A 7,619-nucleotide genomic window follows, 5' to 3' on the forward strand; every position below is an offset into this window, starting at 1 on the left:
CATACAGTATAGTAGTATGTTAAGAGACAAAAATGTGATAAATTAAACTCACTTGTAATTAAATAGTTATCTTTATTGTTATATGTTTGCATTGTTTTTGAAGGATTGGTATTAGCCATCTCTACATTTACTTCCTTTTTTGAAAATTTTTTTCTTTACTTCTCTGCTTGTTGTAGTTTTTAGTACAGTGTAACCAATTCCAAATGTAATATTTGGCTGGTAATTTCTGTTTCACCCTGCAATTAATCTTTTTAAAGGAACGCGAAATGTCCGTAAGAATGCTAACTACAAGGGGTAATGATAACATCGTTTACACTAGAATTAGGATTTTTTTAATAACTACTATTTATTAATAATACTTATAAAAGCGGATATTCCGTTTGAAACTATTTCACTTCAATGAAATTGGTTGACACCATTGTTTTAGTTTTTGTGCTATCATGTAATAAAAAAGAAGCAGAAGAAAGAAGAACAAGAAATTCAAACTTTTTGCTATGATATTTACAGACATTCTCAGAACTTGTGACATAGATATTGTTATAAAAGGAAACATCGTATAGTATTGTAAGGTTCTGATCACATACTGAGGCGATATGTAAACTACCATTTCGATGAACAATCCGAACCATCCCCACATAGGCAGTACTACCGCCTGACTGATATAGATTGGCTCATGTGTGATCTAAGACCACGTGTAGTAAAACACGCACACATATCTATTTCTATATCACATTTAATTAATCATGGCATTATCATTCACTGGTTAGTCTGCTACCCATAGCAACCAATGTCAGCATCAGTACGACTATCCATGCGAGCTAAATATAGCATACATAGAGTCTTTGAATGCTATTTGGAGAGTTAGACTACTAGAACTTACATATAACGAAATAGAGTTGTTCACCACTCTGTAAGGTTTAGCATGTTGTTGTGAGGAACTGGCTTAAACTACTTCGATAAAATATGGTAGATTTTAAATGTATACGTAACATTTGCAATTTTGCCATTTTAATTCCATGAATGAGGGCTCAACAATAACAAAATATATGAAGCCGAAGCTAATAGAAAGCGTTTTTAATGTTGAGCATGCTTTTTATTTGACAAATAGCTCATATGATTTGGCTCAAACTAGTGAAAAGGATGGTTCACGCTCATTTATAAGAATACGTTTTGAGCCTTAGATTGCTGGATATCTTTGCTGGTTATGAAAATAAAAGTAATCACAGCCACTAATAAGCAGAAGTACTCACTCTTTCTACAAAAACCCAACTAGATCACATGCATATCCTAACTGTACAATGTAATAGGTGCACATGGGATGACAACAAAATTAGTTTTGCCATATTAACACAGCAATTATCACAAATTACTATGTTCTTCTCTATAGTACTACCATCCCTGGATCATGAAAATTCCATTACACCAGATAAACATGAAAATAACTCAGACAAAGCTATAACAAAATGATACATATTTTGCTATACTTATACAGTCTATATCAATTTCTCAGGCTGTGTTGGAACTTCACTCATTTACTGTACTGAAAACTGGTATACATGTACCAGACCATTGGGTACAGTTTTGAATAGAACAAGATATAAATGTAAACTTTATGTGTTAAGTATCATTTGATAAAAATCTGATGTCAACTGTATGCATTAGCTTAATAGCTCGTAAAGTAGCGGGACAATATCCTTTGAGTTGTATATTTTGCAACAAAAATCTGTCCTAACTAAGTAATAATCAAGTGCTTATCATATGACATCCTGAAGATGTCTTATCATGAACTACAACTTGATAGCTTGGAAAGACAGGAATCTCATTTCCTTTCGCATATTGAAGTTTCAATTAACTGACAATGTTACATGGTATTGAGTTACAATACCAGCCATAGCAACAAGGAGATCAACATCTCATTTAACCATCAGAACAGACAGGCTGCTCCTCTACTGATATTTCCTCATTCAACTCCTCTCAAACAGCTATATATTTACTGCCAGTTTCTTTCTCTTCATTAGTTTAGAAGTGCCAATTGCCCTTTAGCCTCTGATTTATAGAGTAACCACTCTTTGAAAGTCCCATTGTTAATGTAGGTGTTTCAGCTTGTTCATGTGTTTGAACCTATGTTTATCACACAACTTTTGCAACTCATAGTTCGTCTTTCTGAATTTTCAAATGGCAATATTTGGACCACTCCCAAAAATATCAAGTTCATTATGAGCTGCAAGCATGTACCATAGTCATTATGTTACAGATTTTTGTAGAATTTCTTTAGATGCATGGCTGATGTACGCATTTGATGGTAAACAAATACATCAGCATTATGGGCAAAATCTAGTATTTCCACACATTTCTGTAAACGCTGCAGCATAGTTGCACTTAGCAGAAGGACATACATTAGATCCCCTGTGAGTTATACATCCTTCCGGTCAATTGTTGCTCAGTGCAAGGTATTACATCATAACATATAAAAACAACTTCTGAGTGAAAGTAAACAACAGTGTATAATAATATGTCAACCACACTTTATATGATTTATCCAATGTCAACGAGGTCTTTCTCGTAATACTAGGGCACTTCGAGCCTGCTGGAACACGACAAACAAAGAAATTATTGAAACACTATTTTTATTAACAAATTGCTTAACGACAACTGTTATGTTGTAAGCTTGAATAAGCTAGTGAAGTTTAATTTTTCATTACATGCTATTATTAGGGTAAGGAATATTTAATACTGTATTATTTATTTATTCTAAGACCAAATATAATTAATTAATATTATTTTCTTGGAGTAGCTTGCTCATTATTCAGAGGAACTGATGAGTCAGCAAGCTAGTCTTTTTAAACTTGAAATGGATCACACAACCACCAATGGGAAACGAATACATTAACAATTATTATTAAGTAGGGAAGAGAAGAAACACTCTTTGATGCTGTAATTAAATAAACTAAAATTACCAAATTAGGGTTAACATCCTGTAATTGCAAAAACATCAAAAATGTTGGTTTTACTGACCTATGATTCTAGCACACATGTAATTCTACACAGAATAACTTACAAAGTCTGGAAAATCTTATGGTCAGATTTCACAACACAAAAACAAGCAGTAATGTTGTGATTGCACTTATGGCTCCTAGGATAGAAATGCTACATGAAAATCATACAAAAATCAAATTTTGTGCTCATGAAAGCAAATCTACACCACAAATTGAAATGAAATTTCATGTTTCAGTAAGAGCTATATGGTCCTTACGTGTACATGACGATCCAGTACAGATCTTGCCTATGACAGAGCTATAAGTAAAGGTGTCAATGTTACAGATATAACAAAACCAAAGGATGAAATAAGTATTGTACATCAACTAACACGATAATAAAAGCTAGAGGAGGACGCTCTTTTCAGGTGGATAGAAATTCAGATTGTTTGGCAACAATAAAACAATAACAGCTAATATTCTTAGAAATCTACACACAGTTGATGGCACCCTGACTGCCGACAGGTACAATCAGATGCTTATCAATTATGCCATTCATTTAACAAACAAGACCTGTTGTGCAGAGATTCATCTTTCAATAAGACAGTGATCTCAAGCATGCAGAAGAGATCTCAATGGACCATTTCCAACCATGGCTTTGCCTGTACAAAGTCTCTATATGAATATTATTAAGGCTTTATGAGCTGTTATTGAAACTATGAACAACGTAGCTAAATTGCGGGGGGGGCAATACTGGACTTTTCGGATAATATTTCACACTTATACATTGATAATCTTATAGCATCATAAAAATAAGATATGTCTCTCTGTTTAAAGCTTTTATTTTTGTATAATCTGTAATAATGTATTGTATCTATAATAAAATGATAATTTAGTTACAGTTACTCATTCTTCCTGTAATTATATCACCTGTGCATTTCCATAATTATTTTCAATACTGTATGTTAACATTGCTTATGAGTAATTCTGTATAAACATACATAAATATGTATTTATTAAAATGCATATATGATGTACGTGTTTGTTATTATTATGAACATTGTGGTTAATTAGTTTATATTTGGTTTGATTTTTATATCTAAAGTTTGTGATATTTTCTGTCACCAGATGAGAAAAGTTTTTTTTTCTGCTATTGCAAAGGTAGTTTTTGAAATTGTACCATTATTCATTGTAAAAACCACACGTGCCCAACGAGGGTTCTAGCAAATGAGACAAACATTTAAAATAATACACATTTTAAAACGAGAAATATCTAAATACTTTGATAATTTATGGTATATTTCACGTTATGCGTCTAAAAGCGTATTTAAACTTACCACAATTTCAGAAGAGAAATTTTAGAAGTCCCAACAATGTACCTTATTTTTATATAATAAGTATTGCTAGTTCTAACAAACTGGCACATCGAAAATAGTTGAACAGAGTGTTTCGCTTCTTTTGCCAACCGATGAAACTTCGTTGAGAATAAATTTTATTAATTCTAACAAAATTGTTTTATATGTGGAGGAAAATAATCTTGCAAGACAATACGTGTATTTTTCTGCTTCTTAACTGTTAATCCACGTAATGACTTTGCAGTAATAAAATTGTGCCATACGTTCAGAAGAGATATTATACTGGTTCAAACATATCAAGTCTTCAATAAGAAATGTTATCAGTTCCAATAGAAATGTAGTATATGGGGAAAATTTAAGCGTTGTATTCATTAATTATTATTTGTACATTATACGTCTGAAAGAATATGAACTCGTAATATTTTCAGTAAGAGATTGTACTAGTTCTAACAAATTCCAAGCTTTAGAAAAAAAGTGTTGACCATTTCTAACAATACTACCGTCACGAAAGATATTATATTGTTCCAAGACACTTGTTTCTTCATAACAAAGATTTCATTGCTCCAAGACACTTGTTTCTTCATAACAAAGATTTCATTGCTCCAAGACACTTGTTGTTCATAACAGAGATTTTATTACTGCCAACAAAGTTCTCAAATACTGAAAAAAAGCTTACAACATAGCACAACTAATTTTCTCTCCGTAATTGTTTCCCACAGTATAAACCTGAAAGAAAGCAAACTTATTTTGTTTTTAGAAGAGAGATTTCCATATTCCAATCAACTGGTCATATCTGCAGAAGAGAATTTTTTAGATTCAACCAAAATAGTTACACCTTTAAACAGAGATTTATTAGTATCAATAATCTTAGCATCAGAAAAATAAAACTTACAAGAGAATACCTCAAAGTTTCAACCATCAATCCGGAATTCAATGAAGCAACCAGCAATGAAACACCACACTGCTACATACCTTACATCCCAGATATCATCGACAAAATAAGTAACTTTTGGGAAAGCTTATAAATAAACACAACATTCCAGTAAACACTAAATTCATCCAAAAACCAGGTACCAAACTAAAATCTATATTATGTAAAAACTACTCCGACAAACATAATACTAACGTGATTTACAGAGGTGTGAAAAGTATTTAATTATTTTACTTAAGTTGAATTAAAAGTAATCTAACAAAAATGCACTTAAGATAAAGTAAAAGTACCACTCCTAAATTTTACTTAAGTTGGAGTAAAAAGGTATCTAGTTAAAAGTATACTCAAGTAAAAAAGTAACATCTCACAGTGTATATGTCGCGTGCTGGCCATCCTTGGCCATACCTAGAGAAATTATTCAAGTAGGAAATTGTAGGAAATTCTGTCTTCCCACAGTGTTTGTCCAAAATGGTTGATGTGACGGCTTTCATTACATCGGCATCAAATCCATGCAAACACATAGAGGTAAGTCTAAGAACTAAATATATATATATATATATTATATGTTTATAATATGCTATATTATATAGTGTGTGTTATTATTGATATTTATTATATAGTCAAAAAATATTGCTTCAAGTTTGAACCCAAAGAAACTTTTCTCTAAACTTTTATCAGTTTAATAAAAAATTACGAAAAAATATTAAAATTCAACATTTCGTTATTATTCATGGAATTTATTGAGAAACTTAAGAAAAATCGGACCCGATATGTTTAGAAATAAGATGTTAATATAAAACTGTTTTGGTTTTGGTCGTTGTTTTACTTGTAGACTGTTTGCACCTTTATTATTTACTAACTTACTTTATTTAGTAATCAAACCCAAAGATAATGACAGACCCAGTCTTAGTGACAAAATATTTGGGAGTTTGATTAGGTCATGCGCTAACACTACTTCAGTAGCTGTAATCAATTTAGGTTTTTATATGTTAATTTCATTTATGATTGAACACATTAATGTAATATTATACAAGAATAAAATTTAAAATGTTGTTTTTATATTTTACTTTGTTTTGGTTATCTCAGTGAAAATTTAATTTACAACTTAAATGTTAAACATAGCTCTGAGTCAGCATTGTGACAAGAGTTATTTTAATGTTATATATTCAAAGTATCTTTCACGTTTAAATCTGTACAACTCAGTTGTGTAAATTCGTATTCAGAATGATATGAAAATTTAAATTATTTAACACAAAACTGGAGAAAACTGAAAGCAATCGCTAACTATTAATACCATAGCACTACTCGGAACGACAACAATGCCAGCCAATGAAACGAGTCACTTATTGTTGAAACAAAAACTTATAGATCACATGTTTGATAGGGAACTTCCTATCCACCTTTCATTCACGTCGTCTTGTTTACATCACATCAGTAGTTTTGTCCTCTGCATCTTTCATAAACTTTTATTATCATTAAACTGAGCTCAATAATAACGGGAGAGGGTAACTTAATGCTCGCGAATAGAGGATTTTATATATTAGATGGGGCTATTAATTATTTCAATTTATTTCAACATTTCCATTTTCACTGCAACCCTAATATGATGTTTTTTATTACAGTGTGTCCACCAACATCATCTCCAGAAGTACCCAAAGTTGACAAAGTATCAAAAGTGAGACTTTAGATGATTCCTTAAACAAGAAATGTAAGAAATTCTCTGTGATTAATTTTAAAAACGTGTTCAAGCCCATACTTGGTAAGTTAGTTATCAACTTTATTACAAAGCATCGTGGAGTCGCAAGAATTCCAGGAACTTATCCATGGGATGCAGCCAGACCAACTGTTTGCAAGGGAATTAATGAGGTTCTACAGAGAAAAGAAATAATTTAATAAATGCAGTGATTAACCTTATCGTCAAGGGTATCCTTTACGGAGTATGATACAAGATTTTTGTGTCTTACATTCAAAATTTTTGTTTATGTTATACCAATTAGAATAGCATATAATCTTAGTTAATAAACCATATTTTAATAGTATACAAGTTTTAAGTTCTAAATTCTAAAATCCTGAATTTCCACTAGTGTGACCCACGTGAAACTTTTTGTCTTAGCATGTCATCATCCCTATTTTATCCATTACCCCTCGAAAATGTACGAAATTGAACGCAAATTACTCTCCATAAAATCCTTATTGTTCAGACAAACCATAATTTTTATAGTCGTCAATTTCGTTTGGGTACAGAGCTATGAATAGAAAATCAGACTACTCCTACCACACCCACCTGTCACATCCTCTCTTTCACAATTTTTTGATAGTTCTCTCTTACGTTTCATTATATATCACCTATAAGCAATA

Source organism: Limulus polyphemus, unplaced genomic scaffold, assembly GCF_000517525.1.
Source record: "Limulus polyphemus unplaced genomic scaffold, Limulus_polyphemus-2.1.2 Scaffold1337, whole genome shotgun sequence".
In the NCBI taxonomy this organism is placed as follows: Eukaryota; Metazoa; Arthropoda; class Merostomata; order Xiphosura; family Limulidae; genus Limulus; species Limulus polyphemus.